The 20437-nt window shown below is 38.6% G+C and overlaps 1 protein-coding gene across 1 annotated transcript in view; it reads left to right on the top strand.

Moving 5' to 3' along the window:
• The window catches only part of SGCD (sarcoglycan delta), an 895992-nt gene that overhangs the window by 336140 nt on the left and 539415 nt on the right, over positions 1–20437 (top strand). Inside the window, exon 2 of the mRNA XM_026008009.2 lies at positions 18774–18927. The gene's annotated coding sequence lies outside the window, so the exon portion shown is untranslated. The remainder of the gene's footprint in view (positions 1–18773; positions 18928–20437) is intronic.

Genomic DNA, 20437 nt, shown 5'->3' with positions numbered 1-20437 from the left:
CTTTCTGATTTAAGGTCACTTGGGGTACAGACTAATCTGTAATTTCTGTGCTTTATGGTTTTTTATGCCAATATCCATATGAGGTTATGATTAATTTTTTCATTGAAGTAGTTGATTTTGATATTAAAGCAAGTTTTTTCCTTGGGGAATCATATTGAGTTAGCAAGTGTCCCATATGCTGTGAATAACAGGTATTATAACAATAGAGCATAAATGGTAAATTGTTGATTCTTTCTAGGGCAAGGCCTCAATTTGATTATCTTGGTCCTTGCCTTGGCAAACTTTTTAATCTCTCCAAACCTTTTTTTTTTTTTTCAACTTTACAAAGGAAATAATGCTAGTTAGTATTCAGTTCTGAGATTAAACTGGATAATTCATATCTAGTATGAGATAGAATTAACATTGAATAAATGTTCATTGCCTCTATTTCTACTGTAAAATGTGGTTTCTACTGTAAAATGTGGTTTAACCCAGAAAGGAAGAATATATGTGGAATATTGTATAGATGAAGTATTTTACACATATTTTCATCTAATTCAATAACCTACTGAGAATATGTGTACCTTCCCATATAAATCAGTGAACAAACTTGTTTTTAATTTTTTGGCAGACTTATGAAACCAATTAGCTTGGTAATATATATTCAGCTTTAATGGGCAAGTAAATAATTAATGTTATTGCCTTTGTAAATTTAGCTTTTCAGTTATAAATTAACATAATTAAAAGAGTAATGTTTCTGTATGCATTCTACTAGCCAAATTTAAATCAAGCAATTAAACTGTAGGTTTTCTGCACCAAATGAGCTCAGCTCATAATGAGGCAGACGACAGACGTAAATTTGTTTTTTCATGGTCAGGTTCATTACAAAAACATGAAGGAAAATACTTGTAGTACGTGTAATCAAGTAAATTATTCCAAGCACCATAAATTGTTTTTTCTGGGTCTTCTGCCTTAAACTGAGGACTTAAACACTGTCATTTCCTTTCTTTCTTTCTTTCTTTCTTTCTTTCTTTCTTTCTTTCTTTCTTTTTCTATTCTGAAGATGGTCTCTTTTTGTAAAAGATCACTTAGTTTTTCATCAGAATGTTACTGTGCTGGTTAACTACCTACAGTAATCCAAATCTCTAAAGAGGAAAGGCTTCTTATATGGAGAGAGGACCTCAAAACCAGAGTTGAAATCATTTACATGAAATATTAGCCATTTTGCATGACTTGGATTTGAAAAGCCAGCTGTGTGTTAGTTGTGTGGCACTGGTGATGGAGAGGAGGGTCTGAGGGGGTCACTGCTGTGCTCTAGAATCCACTGACTGTAGAAAGATATAAAGCAGTAGCTTGTGTTCTCCTTGAGAAGTGAAGTAGGTATATTTTTCCCCTTTGAAATCAGCCCTGTGGAGTACTATCAAACAGATTTTAATCTAAGACAATATATTTTGTGACTACATTGTTACAAGCTGAATGAATAGAAAAGGGGACCTGCTATGTGGGGATAATTGAACTGTAGACATTTTTAATCTTCCAGGAAATACTGGTATATAATTAAACATGCACTGACTAATGATCTATATTTAACAGCTCAACCACTTTGAAGCACACTACTAAAAGTAAAATTCTGGGGCATATTAGAATGAGCATGTGTATCCCATTACTGTCTCTTTGGAGATAAGCACCACTGCTTCTCTTTGGCTCACTGATACATCTGTAAGGTTAATCCCCCCTTTAGTGATGTTGTTTATTAAAACACATTTGTATATTTATCTTTAATTAGTTCACTCTCCAGTGATGCATTATTTTAGCATGAAATACCTTCAGGGTGAAAGACTTCAATTTTTGGTTAGTAACTTTTGTAAAATGTGTATCCTATTTGTTATGCTCTTTTTTGGTTACAGAATGCATTTGTTCCCCTTGATTACCATGTGACATGGTCCTTGTTAGCTTAGGTCCAATTCAGAATTTTTCTAAATGCAGTATATGGTCACTCCATTTTATTTGGACAGCAAAAAAAATGCTGGACAGCATTTTTTTTTTCCAGAGTCACTGCCCATTACTTCTGATACCTATTATTGACATTTAAAAGCAAATAAAATTGGACATCACAACTAACATACTTCTCACTAGCACTAAAATTACCTTGGAATAAGTCTGTAAGTCACCAATTCTAAGTCTTATTTTGGATCAGAAACTGGGGTCCTTCTCCTTAGGAACATAGAAATAACAAAATGTTGTGCCTAAATTTCAGAGGTTAATGGAACCCCCTTGAAGCTCATCCTCTAATCCCTGGTTTCAAGTTGAAACCTCTATAATCAGAATTACCAGTACTGGCAGTTCTCCCCTTGTTATTCTGTTCCAATTCAATAGTTCTCTGTAAAATGTTCTAAATTAAAACTCTTATTGTCCTAAATTAGACTCTATTAATGGTCCATATTGGTCATAGTAACTTAAATTTGTGTGATTTCTGGTTTGTAAAATGCTAGTAATTTTTTAAAGTTAAACCAAATACCACTTGTTCCATGAAGCTCTCAGTCTTTGAATTCTAAAGTGAACCAAAGTAGGCAACCATTCTGTCCTTCCCACCATCAACTATCCCATTTTATAGATGGATCTTTCATACAAGTTCCTAAGTTCTATGTTACAGTTGTATTTCTACCACGATTTTTCAACTTCTTTATGGAAACAAGTTCTGGGTTCTTTTTTTTTAACCACATATTTTTATTTATATAATATTACTAGTAAATACTGCAGAAATGTGCTTTTTTAAACAAGCATAACTGAAATGGGCAGGTTTGGGAACTTACATGGTCACCTCTCGGAATGTGCACTACTCAGCTTCCTAGGATAGAAACGTGTGAGATAGAATAAAAGTAGATGAGCAGCTTCAATTGTTTATCATGACGTGAGCACTGGTTGCTATATTTTATAAAAATAATGAAGAGTATTGTCTAATTTGATGAATTGATGTATTGTAGGCCACTTTAGAGAGTTTGTTTTGCATTTGGGAAACTAATTCTGAGCCTACCAGTTATTTTGACAGAAAAATAGGAGTAAACAAGATTTATGCCTTTTAGTAAATGTTGTTTAATTTTAATGTTAATTTTGAAAGTTAAAAGTTAATTACTTTTTGCTATTTGCATTCTGTAGTATTAGCTAATGTCTTTAACTTTGTGAGGCAGCTGTGTATAGATTTTAAGAACTTTTGCTATGGAATCAGTAACTGGGAGCTCTTGCCTCTTAATAGCTATATGATTTTGGGCAAACTGTCTAATTTATAGGCCTGAATTTTCTCAGCTGCAAAATGGGGATAATAGTTATAACTGGGTATAGTTTGTTATGAGACTGGATGCCTTGTACATTTACCAAACATTAAATAAATATCTGTTATAAATATTAATAGGGAAAGTGGCTGGATATTTACTTTCTCTAATTCTATGCAACATATCTTTATGTTGTGTCCTTAATTTTATTCATTTGAAACAGACTTTCAAAATTCCTAATTATAGTTCCCTTAGGGATCTTAAGGGCATTTAATACCTTGGGCAGTGTTAAGATCTACAGATGAAATTTATCTCAAGTCCTACTGCCTTTCTAAGAAATGTATTGTTTTTATTTAATACATTTTGTTGAGCTGTGTATCTACACAAATAGACATTCAAGGATATAAGGGCTTATCCAGCTTAGTATTTACTTCACTGTGAGTGAGTCAGCCAACATGAAGGAGTGATGAAATGCACCATTGCTGATTTTTTTTCAGGTTTATTAGCCTTTAATACTTAAGGAGTCCATAAGGAAATAAGGAAATATTGAGAATGACTCCTTTGTACTAGTCTAGTTATTTTCCAACAACAACAGCAATAATACCAGTGAGTATAGGTGGTGGTGTACTGATAAACCAGCTCTCCAGAAAGGAACACCTTGTCTTACAGTCTTGGCCGAGATTAAGAGTGTAAATATTCCCAACATGTTTGGCTTCAAGGTATATGATTTAACAACCAGCTCACAAAATTCCTGGATAAGGAGCATGACTCTTGCTAGCTGACTTCAGCATACCATGATAGATCCTTTGATCTCATCTCTCTGAGCCACTCTTTAGTTGCTTGCCTTTTTAGGAAGTAAAATTCCCCTTTTGGGCACCCTTTTCTCTTCTCTTCCTTCACATCTAGACTTGCTGTTTTTATGGGCTTCCTGTCTGACCCTGTACAGATTTCATTCACTCAGTTTTGATTCTTGTCTGATTTTTCAGTGGTAGGGGTGTGGTGTAGTGGGATGGGGGCAGTAGGGGAACCATGCAAGGTAGAAATCTTGCTCTTTCCTTAACTTACAGAGTGTGTAATCTGTTCTGACTCCTTAATGTAGCCTGCATGGCTCTATATGGTCTCATCCCAATTTATTTCTCCATTATAATGGTTTTAATGCTCCATCCTGGAAATGCATAACTCCATCCCTATAGGACTTCTTTAAGATCCTGGAAAGCACAATGTTCTTTCTTCCAGGCTTTCCTAGGAGGAGTTTTATTTTGCCTAAAAGGTCTTCACATATCTTCCCCTCCTTTTAGATTTTCATCCAGGTGAACACTTTTCAGCCTCAGAGCTCATGGACATTACCCTCTCTGTGATGATCCAGATGAAGGTTATGCTTTGATGATCGCACATAGTCTGGTACTTAATTCTCTCAAACAATCCTTTATGTCTCACGCATTTGTCAACATAGAGACAAGTGTTTGAAAGGTACTACCTATGGGGCACCTGGGTGGCTCAGTAGATGAGCGGCTGTCTTTGGCTCAGGGTGTGAACCCAGTGTCCTGGGATTGAGTCCCACATCAGGCTCTCCATGGGGAGCCTGCTTCTCCCTCTGCCTATATCTCAGCCTCTGTGTGTGTGTGTGTGTGTGTGTGTGTGTGTCTCTCATAAGTAAAAAAATAGAAAAAAAATCTTAAAAAAAAAGAAAGGTACTGCGTATATATTATTAGCCAAATGAGAAACCATGGTTTTGAGGGCACTTACAGATTAGGAATCAGGAGATCTTGCATCATTTGGGGCCAGTCAGAAGATCTTTAAGACTTAGTTTTCTTCATTTATTGTGCATTTCTGTTCTTGCATTATTGGGAACTGCTAACTTACCTGTTCTTTGGAGATCAGTGTCAAAGTGTAATATTTAACATATCCCTTTTTGTCTGACTTCCTTTAAGACTTGAGAAGCAGTGTTGTGCCATAGTTGTAAGTGTAGACTCTGGATTTAAGCCATCTCTTTTTTTTTTAAAGATAGTATTTATTTATTTGACAGAGAGCACAAGCAGGGGGAGCAGCAGGCAGAAGGAGAAGGAAAATTCCCCTTTTGGGCACCCTTTTCTCTTCTCTTCCTTCACATCTAGACTTGCTTCTCCCCAGTAGAACAGGGAGCCTGATGAGGGACTCCATCCAGGACCCAGGGATCATGACCTAAGCCAAAGACAGACATTTAACCAACTAAGCCACCAGGTGCCCCTGGATTTAAGCCATCTAAATACAAATCCCAGCATTACTACTTTGGGCAAGTTGCTTGTTTTCCTCTCCTGTTTAGTGGGGATGATAACAGAATCTCCCTATCAAGTTAGGAAGAAAAACGGAGTCAATAGCTATGAATAGGACTTATATCTTTTTCACTCACCTATAATGTTCTTTCTCTCCTCTCCTTTCGGCATACTTCATGTTAATTCCCTCCGTGGAAGACTACAGCATTGGGTTGGTGAGCAGCATTAATGCAATGACTTTGAGAAAGCATGGAGCCATTACTCCTATTTCCTCTCCAATTGAGCTTCTTCATGTACATTGGCAATTTTATCTTTCAAATAAGTACTCTTTCCCCATCTCCAAAATAACTTTTCAAATTAATATAATGATTTGTTCCATTCTAAGGGGCAATTATATGTAATGTTTTATTTTTAGAGTAATATCCAGTAATTTTCAGAAGCTGGAGCTTGTCATAAAATCATTGAAAGATAAGTAATTTTCTTCTCACTGTTCCAGGAGAGTAGCTCAATTGATTCCATTCGTGCTTGAGAAGTGAGTTTAGCATGCAGGTTGCCAGTTGATACACACAGGAACGATAAATGTGTAATGAAATGTCTGAGATTTGTGTGGGGAAGGAAGAATAAGAAAGATAATATGTCAATGAGAAAAACTTATTAGAAAATACAGTTCCAGGAAACAGGACATACTTCCACTACTGAAGGAAGGTCATTACTTTGAGATCCATGGGACATATGGAACTTCCCTGGGCTGGTGAACCAACCTTCCTCATGAATGGTGCTGGGAGGGGAGAGAGTCCAAGTCTATTTTGATATCTTTTTTGAGATTGTGTGGAGGAAAGATCAGCCTTTCTATTTCCAGTGTACTCAAGACTGAAGGTCAGAAGGAGAATAGTTGATGCTTCACACAAACAGAAGTGTGGCCAGTATGGCTGGTGCACGTTAGGAGGTGGAAGTGTAGAACACACAGTGAGACCAGTGAAATGGGCCAGATCTCAGATCTTACAAACTGCATCAAGGATTTGAGATCTTATTCTAAACTCAGTGAGAAACCTTTGGAAAGTTTAGGCTGAGGAGTAGAAATGGCTTATTTTTAAAACCTCATTGAAAAAGGAGTGGGAGCAGCCCAAGATGGGTTGATTAAAGACCAGTGAAAAGGTTGTAGAAATATTCCAGATAAGTGGAGTTGTGCTTTTAGGGGCTCCATCTAGGAGAAGAGAGTGGCCCAGAGTGGCTGGAGGGGCCACTGTGAGAGGTATTACAGTAGAGCTGCTTAGTGGCAGCTGTGCTGGCTTCTTAGCAAGATGATGTGTGGCTCTTCCTGTGAAATGGTTTAGAAAAGCAACCACAGCTTACCATTGCAATGTGTAGTCTGTGTGCATGTACATGCACGTGTGTATTGACAGGTAGAGTGTGTGACATTGCCTTAAGTTTGTTAAAACCAGAGGCTAGAGGTAAAATTATTTTTATGCTTTCCTGTGTAATTGTGAACAAGTTTAAGGATTGACCCGTTTAAACAAAAATAAACCTTCTTCTCCTCTTAGAAATTTCTCAACTTAGAACTTTGAGTGAGATATAAAATTAAGATAGACGTTTTTGGACTTCAGCCAAATGGTTCGTGTAAATCCATGAGCATCCCTTGGTGCCAGATGGTTAAGAACAATTATCTGGCATTTCTTTAAACTTTAATGTTTTCAGAGAACTTTATGATAAGTGACTAATTTAACTTCGCATTTGCCTAGTAAGAAGTGAGGGAAAAATAATAGCCAGCTATCTGAGGCACCATTATGTAATTCATACAACTCTGTGGGTTCTTAATAAATATTGAGTTGTAACTTAGCTTGTGTTATGGTGGGAAAACAGATGATTCTGGAAGGTTTAGGATCAGCAAACCTGTATTTCCCGGTACTTCATACCTAGGTTTAAGGAATTGTTGTTATGATTTTGTATGTGTTTTGAAAATCAAAGCAGAGTACTAGACCTGTCCTATAATCTTTTCTCCTTTCACAGCATGGAACACTGAGGCCAGATGAGTAGATGGATTGCTTCAAGTTTGCAGAACAAGAATTTGGTTCAGAGGTTTGAGGGACTCCATAGTCTTTGTTTTGAAGTTAGATGACAGCTGTCTTCTCCTTGTTGAGGTGACAAGGCTATTCCTTTCCCTAGCCAGGCTCTTTGCTGGCCTACAATGTATATCTGTGTTGTTTTATAAACATTCCATAATCTACCTCTTGATGGGGCTAAATATGTTTTAAATCTAATCTTTCTGGTTTCTAATGTGATTTCAGTGAAAGCTTATTTCCAATGCAATGGTTTTGCAATTATAGTGGAGTCTCAGCTTATGTGCATTTAATTTATGCAAATTCAACTGTACGTGCATGGCAAATAACAGAGAACCATTTCCATAGCACAGAGGGTTTTGTCCATGCAATAAGCATATGCTCCCGAGTAAGAGAAGCTGAATTCTGCTTTCTTTGGTGTCTGACTCAGTGTTTGATGCCCCTATACGGTAAGGATTTGGTGTGAGTGAAGTTCTGTGCCTTAATACTACCTACTTTTCAAACTACAGGGCCCCTAAGCCAAGTCTTCCTTTTGTTTATTGTTCAACCAAAGAAATATGTGCTACAAAATGGGAAAAAAAGATTTTCTCCTCTGGGTCTGTTCATTTAACGAAGAAATGAGCATTTATTATGTAGCACCAGGCTAGGTACTAGAAATGCTACCAAAGATATGGTGAACTACTGAAAGATTACTCACCCTCACAGAACTTAGAGCTTAGTGTCTTCTGAAATCTGTCAGTTAATATACTGCCTTCCTAAGATATTTTGAAGAATGATGTTGGTTTTATGTGATTTTCACTTTACTGATTTTTACCTTGCAACCCCTCTTTGAAGCCACTTTGAAGACATTTTAGCAGTTTCTTAGAAAACTAAACATCCTCTTATTTGATGATCTAGTGATTGTGCTCCTTGATATTTACCCAAAGGAGTTGAAAACTTATGTCCATACAGAAACCTACTCATGAATGTTTAGAAGAGATTTATTCATAATTTTCAAAACTTGGAAGCAACCAAGGTATTTCAGTAGGTGAATGGGTAAAGAAACTGAGGTCCATCCAGACAGTGGAATATTATGCAGTGCTGAAAGAGAGGAGTTGTCAAACCACTGAAAGACCTGGAGAAACTTAAAAGTGTATTGCTAAATGAAAGAAAGCAATCTGAAAAAGGCTACATACTAGGAGATTCAAACTATACGACCTTCTGGAAAAGGCAAAACTATAGAAATATTTCAAAAGATTAGTAATTGTCAGAGATTAGAGGGAATGGAGGCAGGAACAGATAGAGTGCAGAGGATTTTTAGGGCACTGAAACTATAATACTGTTTCAGTGAAGACCTGCCAATAAACATTGGTCAAAACCCATAGAATGTGTAAAACCAAGAGGAAACCCTAAGGTAAGCTGTTGACCTTCAGTGATGATGATGGATCATTGTAATGGTTCATTGATTGTAGCAGATATAGCAGTGGTTCAGGATGTTGATGATGGAAGTGGCCGTGCATGCTTAGGGACAGGAAGCATGTGAAAACTCCCTGTACTTTCTGCTCCAGTTTGCTATCAACCCAAAACTGCTGTAATAACCTATATAAAAATAAACCCCTTGTTCTCCTCTCAGGAACCCCCATGTAAACCATGACTCCATCTGTGTCCTATATGTTCTTATTGGTTTTTTGATAATAGATATAATGCAGGTGTGTAGTTGTGCCAGATTATAGAAGTATTTGGGAAGATGCTGTTTAGGGTGGCATAGTGCTGAAAGATGGGAATCGAGCATTAGAAAGCTGGATTCTTGTCATTCATTTGACCCCAATCATTTCGTGACTTTGGACAAGCCACTTTCCTCATCTGCAAAATAGTACAGTTCGACTGTCTGGCTCCTGCGACCCTGTCCAGTTCGTTTCTTTGAAATATTTTTAATTGAATCATTGGAACTTGGTACTAAATCTTTGATATTATTACAGTAAAATCCCTTCAAAGTCATGAATTATAGGTCATATCTTAATTCCTTTAAAAATAAAAAATAATTAAAGATACATAGATCAACAGTCTCCTAGTGAGCTGTTCTGTGGTCTTCCCTGGAGGGCAGATTCCTAGCATCTCTTACACAGTTCCCTGTAAATGGTTGCAAAAATCCTTCCTGGATTTATGGTTAAAGTAAAGTAATTTTGGGACACTCTTTACCTCTAGATGTCACTTTGGAGAAAGCAATCAATATGACCTAACAGAGAGAATAGGACAGTCCATTTATTTTCAGTTTTTATAATATTTTATTATACATACATTTTTTAAATTAAGGGCAATGATAAAATGAATGGTTTTGTGTCTGCCATCCAGGTTGGTAAATCCTAAGATCTTACATATTTGCTTCCCAAATGTTTAAGTAATAAAACACTAATGGTTAAAGCTTAATATAGGAAAAAAGTGTTTTTAAAACAAATTTCCCATTTCTATCTGTAAGAGTGTCACTTGCTCATGAAGAGCAAAAAATAATGGGTCCTAAAGAGGTCAAAATCCTACATAATTTTACCACCTAGAGACAACTATTACCATTTTATCATCTTCTTTCTTTGTTAAACATTTGCTCTATGTGCTTTTTAAAAAATCTGGCAACCAGTTTACTTTATTATGGAAAATTTAGGGCAGCCCAGGTAGCTCAGCAGTTTAGTGCTGCCTTCAGCCCAGAGTGTGGTTCTGGAGACCTGGGATCAAGTCCCATGTCAGGCTCCCTGCATGGAATGGAGCCTGCTTCTCCCTCTGCCTGTGTCTCTGCCTCTCTCTCTCTCTCTCTCTCTCTCTCTCTCTCATAAATAAATTAAATCTTTAAAACTTTTTAAAAAATATTTTTAAAGTAAAGGGAACAGGGTAATGAAATCCTCGGTAAGCATAAATCAGCTGTAAGACTTACCAGTTCATTACCAGTCTGGTTGTATGCATCACCCAGGCCCCACTACAGTAAATTCCTACCCGTAACATCTCTTCTTTAAATACTGCAGTATTCATCTCTAAAAGGTGACATCCTTTTTGTAAATAAAACAATGTCATTATTATACCAAATGTATTAATAATTATTTTGTACTGGCAAATATCTAGTCTTTTTTGAGATTACTGCTCATAATTGTTTCTTTCATCTTGTTTGTATATCAACATCTAAATCCCTTTCATCCATTAGGAGTGACTGTGTGTTTCTTAAGTCTCTCTAATCTGTAGGTTCCCATCCCTCTTCATTATTCTCCCTGTGATTTATTTGTTGAAGATGATCCGGTTCTTTATCCTGCAGACAGTTCCACAGCCTGGATGTTGCTGATTGAATCCTGTGTTGTGTAAGCAAATTCCTATCCCTGCATTTTCTGTAAGCTAGCTGCTTTCATTCAGGTTGCATGGTTTGGCTAGACTGCTTCCTACGTGAAGCTATTGTGCCTCCAAATCTTTCTTTGATGATGTTAGTAGTCATGGATAATTATTACCTAGGTGCATTATTTCATTAGGAGTTAAACATTGGTAGCATTCCAAATTTATTATGTTGTTTTCAGTTTTTGGTAAGAGACTTCTACAAATGGAAACTTCTTTTCTTTAGTATTTGATTATAGGTCCTAAGGAAAAACAGGAGAGAAGGTTGGTTTCCATTTATTTACTATTTTCAAAACAATGTTTTGGTTCTCTAGCACCTTCCAAAGGTGACCAGTGAGAATTTTTTCTTCTTCTTCTTGGTCATTGTAAACTCATTGATTTAAATATACTTGTGGTATTTTACTTCTTTCCAGTTTTAGCGTCACTGATGCTCTAATTTTCTCATGCATAATTTGGATTTCTTAACACGAGTGTCACTGAGTTCATAGGCTGTTTGCAATTCTTTTTCTGTAAGCTTCCTGTTGATATCCCTGAGTATTTTTCTAGGCATTTATTAGTATTTTTCTTTTTTAGGATATTCTTTCCTGTCTTTAGGAATATTAACTCTTTTATATTACAAAATGAAAACATCACTCCTCAAAAATTCACATAAGCAGTGTGAGACAATAAACAGGGAAAACATTTGCAGTTTTTATCACAGATAAGAATGAGTTCGTGACTCAGCAGGAAAGACCATAGCAGTGATTAGAAGCCCAGAGCCTGGACCCCCTCTTCTGGGTTATAATCCACCTAGGAAAGTGTTGTATATGAGGCTCTTGAATACTCTGTGCCTTCTCCTTCGCTGTATGTAAGATGCAAATCCTCATAGCACTTCTCCAGTAGGTTATTAGGGGCATTTCTTGAGCAAATGTAGGCTCAGTACAGTGCTGGTACACACAAGCTCACTAACTAAGAGCTATTGAGACTTTTGTTACTTACCAAAAACCCTGATAATCTATTACATTTTTATTAATGGCTTGGGAGTTAGACAGTAATACTGCCCCTCTCATCCTTAGTTGATTTATTTTTTTCCAGCTCCTCAGTCCTTCCCTAGACCGCCCTTCCCTCTTTGCACCACAGAATTAGCAAAGGAATAGTGTAGCTTGCTTTGGAGATCAATCAGTGAAGGAAATCAAACATGTATGATTATTTTATGTCCACACACAGACATTATGCAATGGCTCCCCATTCTGTGCTTACTCTGTGCCTCCAAAAGAGAAACATGACCTAGATTTGATGTTCTCAGCAACTTGGTCTAGTAGGCAAAACCCATACTATTGCACATATTACTATTTTTCACCTTCTAAATTCCTTGTTAAGAGCCATTGAGGTGTTGTTATGCTCATTTAATAGAAAATTCATACCACTATGAGTTTTAACGTAAATACATTATATTAACTCAAACATAACATCATTGTATTAAAATTACTCCTCAAAAAGAACTCTTTGAAATATGTATTATGCCTTCTGTCTTGCAGATGAAGCACTGAGAGGTGGAAAATCATGCCCAAAGACACAGAGAGTGGGCAGCTGAGCTGGGAATCAACCTCAGGCAGGGGTCTAATACTTTCAGCCTGTATGACCTTTGCAGTTGATAGTATCAAGGCAAAATGGTGTCCATGTTGACCAACACCCAGAATGATGTGTTTTTGGTGAGCATCCTTTGATGCTCATAGTGGCATGATATTGTGAATCTAGCTTAAATATGTCACCAAGAACACCAAGTCCCAGGGATGAAGTGATGGTCTCTGAGATATATATATATTTTAGATTTTATTTGTTAATGAGAGAGTGAGAGTGAGAGAGAGAGAGAGAGAGAGAGAGACAGGCAGAGACACAGGCAGAGGGAGAAGCAGGCTCCATGCAGGGAGCCCGATGTGGGACTCGATCCCAGGACCCCAGGATCACTCCTTGGGCCAAAGGCAGGTGCTAAACTGCTGAGCCACCCAGGGATCCCTCTCTGATATATTCTTTGTGGGGTTGGTGTCTAGAGATATATGGTAAGCTGCCACTTAAAATGCCTCTGATAATTTAATCACTGGTTCATGGAGTATGTTCTCCAGCTGTATCTCCAGCTAACATATAAGGGAGGTGTGGTAAACTTAACATTGTCTGTTTGAGGTGGCACAGAAAGCTCACTGACTGGATTTGAGGCCATGTGAGATAGCATGCTACCACTATGAATTCCGTAGCTATCTACCAGATCTGATGGCCCATGGGCATGTGTGGAAGTTGGAGAATTTGGCCGGATAGGCAAATCATTCGAAGGGCAGATATATTTAGGGAATCGTGTGTGTGTGTATGTTGTGCATGTATTTGCTATTAGGCTGGGAACAAGGACTGCCTCTCTGATGACAGCGATCAATTTCCTAAAGCAAAGGCGTATCTGTATGTAAGGATGTTGAAAATAGCAAATGTCAGACTGGGAGGAATGGTGGGTAGGTGCATATGGAAAGGAGTGCGAGTAGGCATCCATCCTTCTATGATTCTTAAATTTTAAAAGAACATCTTGTGAACCACTGCTCTTTCTCCCTACAGTCTGTCAGTGTCTGACCCACTTGATGAACTTTGAGATAAATCATTTGTTAACCAGCAAATTCAACAATTAGCCCAGATGCTAGCAAACTCTTTGAAGTTTCATTACAATGTTCAGTGACATTTCTTCTAGAGTCCTTTTGATTTCTCAGTTCAACTTAAAAGGCTAACTAGGTAAGGAAATAAAGTGCTAATGAATTGGCAATAGATCAGGTATCTAAAAGTCATTAGATGTTTTCTATAATCCTTAAAATCCAGTGACACAAATTTTCTTTTGTTGTTCCCTAGTAGTTTATTTGGTGTCCAGATTAGGAATAAATAGAAGGCTTGCAGATTTAGCCCAAAGGTAGTGATTGCAGTTATAGATGAGCACCCAGATCTTCAAAGTATTCTATGTTTTATGGACCCAACATTGTTTCATAATGTCAGCTGGTAGGAAATGTAATATTTTACAAACTGAGTCCCACTACCAGTGGTGATTTGGTTCACTGAATCTGCTGCTCAGGAAGCAACTATTCCAATAGCGGAGGTGTAATATGACCTCCTCTGTGGCTTTGGAAGAAACCTGCCGTCTGCTTTCACTCTCCTTGACAGAGGTGGGGCTGGGCCCATTTTCACAGTTACATTCTTAGGAGACTGACCAAATTCTTCTTTTGGAGTTAAAACTGCAGCATTTCCAAGTGTCAGAACTCAGTTGAATCAGAAAATCTAGGAAAGAATCCTTTGTGATTTTTCAGCCTATTTGGGTAACAGCAATAAGCTCAAAACCTTGAGTTTAAATCCTGACTGTCACTTTCTCATTGTGTGATTTCACACAAATTACTTAATGACTTCCTCATATGCAAATGGAGGAAATGAACATGCAGTGAAGCATTGCTGACAATACAGATGCTGTGTGTAGGTCTGTGAGGCACGGCCTTGGACACATACATGGTTTATGTATCATCACAGTGCTTCTCCTGGAAAGTTAAGTCCTATGGCAGTACTCAACTTTCTCGTAAAAACCAGCCTAGTTTGATAGATTTCAATTCACAGTTCATCCCTTCCCCCTAGCATGCACCATCCAGAGATTTTTTTTAAGATTTTATTTATTTATTAGAGACACAGAGAAAGAGAGAGAGAGAGACAAAGATACAGGCAGAGGGAGAAGCAGGCTCCATGCACGGAGCCCGACGCAGGACTCGATCCCGGGTCTCCAGGATCACACCCCGGGCTGCAGGCGGCGCTAAACCGCTAAGCCACCGGGCTACCCCCATCCAGAGATCTTAATCAAGATCCATTTTAGAGTTTCCAGGATCTTTAAGTCCTTCTCCTACTCTCCCTCATCCTGCTCTCTGTGGGGAGTGTGCCCTTTGCAGATCAGTGCCTGTGTGTGTTTTATACTGAGAAGAATTATTGTTAACACAGCCCAATCATTAGAGAGGTGTGGTTCACACTCTGCCATCAAACCAGCCACTAATTGATACCTTTTGAAAAATGACATATTCCCTGAAGCATTCAAGGCTGCCCAACAGGCAAAGATTACACCCACCTCTATGATTAGAACTGTAATCATGCAGACGCTGGTGATGGAAGACACATGTTCTTTCTTGACATTATTCCCTTTGACAATATTCCACAAATATCCTTTCTTTGTTTATTTTGCCACAGAACAGCATTAATCTCATCATGTTTCCAAAGATTTCAAAAGAGCTGATTTCTGCAGCTGTGTTATCTGAGCCCAGTGCCTTCTATACCATCCCATCCACATAGCATCTTGTTAATGGATAGATGTGTACTTGTGGATTTAGTGACTACTTTTCATTTCTTTGCTGAAGGAGGGAAATAAACCAGGATCAATGAAGAGAAGGTATGTGTTGGATGGGGGCCTGGGAACAAACTGAGGAAACTGGATTGTCTCTTGAGAAAACCACAGATTACAGAGTTCTCTCCCTATACCAACTAGAAATCAGGCTATTTATAACAGCACACTCTATGTCACTATTTGAGTGACTCAACAGCTTCCTAGGGGTTTATGTCTTCCTGTATCTGGGCAGAAGTTAGGAAATTATGAAAGACAATGAAAAACCACTGGAATAAAAGCTTCGAGAGGGTAGGGATAAAGTCATTAGTAGTCCCTACCCTTAACAGAGTGCATAGTAAATTTTATGTACTCGAAAAACATTTGATGGTAAATGCATTTTTGAGCAAGTCCCTCAGTGGCCTACCATGGGGTAGAAGTGATTTTTCCCTGAAGCATCTTAACTTTTTATTAGGTGTAGTGTAGCTAAACCTGAAAAGTAGGTGACATATTTTTCTGTTGTTGCTACCAGAACATAGACAGTTTCTTAATATCAGTTAAGGAGTAAAGAAAGAAAGATGCATCTGGATAGACTGGGACTTGAATTCTCAAAGCAGTCAGCAAAATTTCTTTAATAACTCCATATATCATTGTGCTGAATGATAGTATTGTTTGCTTTCAAAGTTGTGTTTCTTGGCTTTGGAATGCAGGAATAATTGTAGATTGTGGGTTTCTGATTATCAGCCTGCTATAATACTAGGGCCAAGATCATCTCAAATTGCTGGTCATCAGTGAGAGGACAAGAAATGAACCAAAGAATTTGAGTGTCTCATGTTACAAAGCTCTGCCATCTGCCCTTAGAATGTGGGGGCAGTTGAGGTAACGATTTCCAGAGAAAGACATTAAGGACCATGAAAGCGGTTCTATAAGCAGAAAGGTAGAAAAGATTCAGACTCTGCAGACAGGTAGGTAAAATCATGAAATTTCATGCAGAGTGTCAGCCTGCAACAATAAAAAATGAGAATTAAGAGGAACAAATATCTATTGAGTACTTAGGCCATGCACAGTAACAAGTGATTTACCTCTGTTACCTTGTTTGATTTTCATAAACCCTTGAAAGAGACAGGTGTTTCTAACTTCTCACTCTGACAGTAAAATGTGATAGGTGGAGTGTCTTGGTCAGTTCATAGTGATGGAACCAGGATGTGAATAATATTAGGACTGTCCTGAAGGCTAGTTCTTAAACATTGTTCCCTACTTCCTATCCAGTCTTAAGACTACTTTTACCTTGTAATTGGCAAAAGTCTCCCTCATTCTGAGTAATCTCACTCACTCATTCACTCACTCACTCACTCACTCTCTAGCTGGGAACTCTTTGGAAGGCATGCATTTTAGCCCAGCGAGCAGTAGGCTCTCAGGAAGGTAAAGAAATCTCTCTAAAGGCACCTGGTCTGTTGGTGGCCCAATTAGATCAGTGGTCCTGTGATTCCTGCTTCATATCTCTTCCCTAAACCTGTCTCTTTATCTAATCTTGGATCTCTTTCCTCCTGTTCACTCAGTTGAGGCAGGGACTGAGATTTGAGAGAGGGACAAGAATGAAGTGTCTGAAGTGTCGGAAGAAAGAGCAGTGAAAACTAGAAAGACAAGGTGAGCATTAATAGGGAGTTTGCAATGTAAGGATGTAAGCAGATCCATCCCACTCTATGCAATATTTTCTCTTTAGGAGTTTCTAGAAATCATTTTTGGCTTTTCAAATAATAATATACATCTTCTGTGTCACATGCCAAACTGTACAGAACCTATTCCTTCTACCAACACTAATAGGTCTTCATACCATTTTTGTTTCAGCCAGGAATGCTGGAGACAGATGCTTTTGCATTAAGCCTAGCTCGGCCACTTATCATCTGAGTGCCCTTGAGAAGTTTTACATAGACTTCCTGTTTGTCCGTTGGTTCAGAGATACATATTGAGCTCCACATTGGTCCTAGGTGGTGAGTGACCTGCTGGAAGTACAGCAGGACACCAGAGATAAAATTCCTTGCCTGCATGAAGCTTCTGTTTTACTGGGGGAAAGGTAGATAAACAGGTATACCATATAGTATATGAGCAAGTCTTGGTTGGAAACAGAGAAGGGGGAATGTGGAGATGTAGTCAGTGTTTACTATTTCAAGTAATTGTGACAAGGTCACAGTGGAAGAATGATAGAAAGTAGTGAGGGGGAAAACAGCCTTCCAGGTGAAGGGAATACTAAGTCCCAAAGCTCAGGTAGGGATAGAGGAATTGATGGGAGGCCAGCAGGGCTCGTGAGAGAGAAGGTAGGGGATAAAGAGAGTGGTAACACAGCTATGTCATGTGGTGCCTTTTTTGGCCACTGTAATGACTTTGACTTTGATCCTGAGTGAGGTGGAAGGTATTGAGCAGGAGAGTGTCACTCTCTTACTCAGGGGACAAGTTGAGAGTGACAGCCATGGTTTGAGCATGCCTGCTGTGTAGCCGTATAGATCTATAATGATGCCTTGAACCAGAGTGTTAGTGAAGGAGCAGGTAAAAGTGGTCAGCTTTTGTATTCATTCTGGTGAGAAAGCCACTGAATTTTGAAGAAGGCATGGGGTATATATGAGAGAGAAGAGTAAAGGTTGACTGGCAGGGTTTGCACCTGACCAGAGGGGTGAATAAAATTGCCATTGAAAAAGAATAAATTAGGAAGAGTGTGAGCCTTCCTTTTTTTTATTCAGAGGGTGTTTGTTAGTGATAGAATCAGGACTTCACTTCGGGCATGTCCTGACATGGCTATTAGAATTCCAAGCAGATTTGTTGGATAGTCAGTTGATATGGGAGTCTGGAGTTCAGTGAAGTATCTGGGCCTGGAGACAATCTCAGAGTTGTCAGTGTATAAATAGTTTCTCAAGCCATGGAGCTGGGAGATGCCCCCTGATGAGTGAGTGCCCATAGAGAATGAATAGGCTCAGGACTGAGTCCCAGGATGCTCTCACCTTGAACATTTTGAGATAGAGAGGATCTCAGAGAGGTAGCCAAGAGGGAGCAGCCAGTAATGATTGGCAAGTTTGGTATCTTGAAAGCCAAGTGAGGGAATGATCTCAAGGTAAGGAAGTGATGCATGGTCCCCTGTCTCATTCTAACATAGACTACAGTGTTAGTCATGTTGTTTGTGTTTATTCACTAGTGGAATTAGGCCACAGGTCATGAATTATCATGGAAAAATCTTTTTTCCTCTCTGATCTTAAGTTTCCCTGAAAGTTAAATGAGCAAATTTGACTAGTCATGTCCTAAGACATTTGCCAGCCTGGATGTAGTGACTTTTTCTGCTTTTGTATGATGGCCTGAGTCTCATGAAGACTGAATCCATACAGCTATTCTTTGTATTTATGCCAATCAGAGTGTAGTGTGTCTTCTGTTTACTTCCTCCAAGCCAAATGGCCTGGAATTTCATATCCCCATCCAAGTTTTGGTTTAGTTTTTATTTGTGAATACCTTCTTTCTCTTGTGATTTTTCTAGACGTGGAAGAAACCTCTGTCCTCAGAAAGCAGTGCTGGAACCCGTGTGGAGGTTAAGAAAACTATCCCCTTGGTGGTGGCTTGAGGAGATTATCTCAACCTCAATGTTGCCCTGAAATTGGTGTTCAAGATTCAAGAAGATTAGGACTGCTAAGGTATGGACATTTGATTTTGAGAGATGATATATATATGTAATGTATATAGATATGTATAATCTTTTTTTTTCTTAAGACAAATGCATTTAAAGATGCTTAATCATTTTCACAGCCATTTATCTTCTTCATGCCCTGTTTCTCTTTCCTCTCTCCCTTCCTCTTTTAGGCAATTATCTTAACATTTTTGCTACCAACTTTTGGGATGTGGTGGGATAAATAAAGCTGTACAGTAAGAGAAACTGAAGTCCGCATTATCTCAATAATAATGGAAGTGACCTGAGGGGAGTAAGACAAGGCATGGGGGGAGGCTTTTTCAGGTATTTCTGATAGAAAGAAAAGTGAAATGGAAGTTGGTGCCTATGTGATGGGACACAGGTACAGAGATGAGTAAAGAAGTGGCACTGTGAAATATGCGGTTAATTCTCACTTTCTGTATGCCAAAGCTTTGTATTATTTCTTAAGGTCTTAGGAAGGGTCTATCTTGATATTTCTTTTGGATATATACCCATGTTGGGGGAGACTGAGTTTGGGTAAGGAGGTTCCATTTGTTTTTTTCTGGTGCAGTGAGAATCCACTGTGTGTGTGTGTGTGTGTGTGTGTGTACACATACATGCATATGTATAATGCATATGTATTATATGTGGGTATATATAAAATTCACTGAGTGTTGTGTAATCTCTTTCACACTCTCTAGGTGGAGAGAGAGGGATAGATGGAAGGAGGGCAGAGAGAATCCTACAGAATGGCACGTTTATTGTGGCTCAGGCATTGTGATGTAAGCTTGAGGGCAAAAGTTACAAATACAACTAATGCAAGCCATCTGGAATAGGGATTTCTGTTCTGGGAACCAAAGGAGATATAAGTTAAAAAGGTTTTCTGAGACTCTGTAGCAAAGAAGGGTCAGGGGGCAGACTCAGTCTCAACAATATTAGAGTTGACATCTCTAGACTTACCTCCTGTACAGAATAGTAGTCCTGCATACACCGCTGGTTACCAGCCCTGAGGAAATGTGGTTTAACAGTGTAGAACCACATGACAAATGTAAGAGAAATTCTAGAACATCTCCTATGGGTTCCATCTATAGCTCATTTGCTGTCCTTTTAATTTCCTTCAAAGAAAAAAGAAGACCCTCATCACCCCAAAGCTCTGGAAATTGAGGAACAGTTGTAGCTAAGGTACTGGCTGGCTCCCTCCTCAGGCACAGAGGCCTCCCGTGTGTCATCAGTAGTGCAAGGGAGAGGTCCAGAGCTCATAGAAATGAAATACATTGTCACCTCAGGCCCGTTTTCATTTTATCTCTGACTTTCTCAGTGTTGAAAGAAATGTGGTATATACTTTTCGTTGATTATGAAAAGCCCTTCCTTTCAGGAGGAAGCACATCTACTTTCTAGTTTTTTGTAAAATCCTCCAAGGCCCATGCAGAAATGATTGAGCTCTGATGTTCACACTGCTCACAGTACCTCTGAAAAGAGTGCTACGGGATTGGTGGCAATGTGAAGGTGGCATTTGA

This window comes from Vulpes vulpes, chromosome 4 (assembly GCF_048418805.1).
Source record: "Vulpes vulpes isolate BD-2025 chromosome 4, VulVul3, whole genome shotgun sequence".
Classification (NCBI taxonomy): domain Eukaryota; kingdom Metazoa; phylum Chordata; class Mammalia; order Carnivora; family Canidae; genus Vulpes; species Vulpes vulpes.
The sequence above is the reverse complement of the archived record's forward strand: the minus strand, read 5'-3'. Positions and strand labels throughout refer to the sequence as shown.